This window comes from Theobroma umbraticum, unplaced genomic scaffold (genome assembly GCF_002168275.2).
Source record: "Theobroma umbraticum cultivar Fairchild unplaced genomic scaffold, ASM216827v3 scaffold_30.0, whole genome shotgun sequence".
In the NCBI taxonomy this organism is placed as follows: domain Eukaryota; kingdom Viridiplantae; phylum Streptophyta; class Magnoliopsida; order Malvales; family Malvaceae; genus Theobroma; species Theobroma umbraticum.
The window spans coordinates 6,083,499-6,084,925 of NW_018397254.1; positions in this window are offsets into that span (position 1 = coordinate 6,083,499).

Genomic DNA, 1,427 nt, shown 5'->3' on the forward strand with positions numbered 1-1,427 from the left:
TTTTTTAGGAGATTACTTTCCATTTGGATTTTTGTTGTTATATTTGTTAATTTTTATTTATTGTTAAATTTATCTAAAAATTAAAATTATTATCATTAAATTATTTATAATTATGTTAGTTATTTCTTTTAAATAAATTATTAAGATTGATTTTTTGAATATTTTTAAGAATTTATTTATATAATTTTTATATGAATTTTTTTCATTTAAGTTATTTTATATTTTTATCAAATATGAAATTTATAGTATGAATATTTTATAAACATTATTTTCAACTTTTTATCTCCTTAAATATAAAATTCTGACTCCATCACCATATAGGAAAATTAGGACTGTGTTTATAAATGCAAGAGTTTGAAATTGCATGCCATCAATTTTGCTATCTTATCAGCTTTGATTGAGTCCCTTTTTATTTCTTTAATGCCAATTACAACCATTGATCGATACCGACTGTGATAGCAATTTATTCTCCAAGTTGGTAGCTCATTACTATTACCCACTTTTACCCCTATTTTAGCAAAACTTAAATTGCTCGTGCTAGGCAGAGGCGGAGGGAGGGGGGCTGGTAGTGGCCCCCGCCTCCCTAAAATTTCAAAATGTATATATATTTTTCTATTTCATTTTTAAATTTTTAAATTTTATTTTTTAAAAAAAAATTATAATTGTATTTCTTTAAATATTAAAATTTTTATTTTCATCCTCTCAAATTTAAATTCTGACTCCGTCGGTGAGTCATAGCCAAGGGTTTATTCTTTATGCCAGAATATGGTACACTCGAAACGTGAGTGGCGGAGAAAAAGTGATGTTGAGAGAAAAAGGAGAAGAAGTACATTATTTAAAAAGAAATAGTAATTCTTTAAAAAAATGTGGGAAATTTTTTTACTCATGAGTATGAACAAACTGAGATTTTGAAGAAGACAACGTTACTTTTAAGTTTTAACAATTTGAAATTTTCGTTTTGATTTCCAAATCTGTCAGCCAAAGGAGGGGGACCTCTTCTCTTCGCACTAAATGGCAGTAAAGATAGCCCTTTATCAAATTTCTTTTTCCTTTCTCACCTATTTTTTGTCATTTTAAAGCAAAAGCCAGAACCCCGGGGGCCCCTTCTTCCACCAAAAAGGTAACTGTGCACTGCCGATGGTTCCACTTCTTCTGCCCCTTTTAAGGCTTCGCTGGAACAAACATTTTACCGCCTACCAACCAATTTCAAAGCCCAAAGGAGATAGAAGTAGATTTCGATTGATGTAACGTTCAACGACTCAATCAGCTCGTGCCAACGGCGATATAATAAAAGTTTGAAGCGAATTTGGAAGAACAAGGGATACCACTGTCAAGATATCTCAATTAAATAAATAAGATTATCTATCTCAACATAAATATTTTTAAATTTAAATTTTATTAATTAAAATATTATTTATTATTTTATA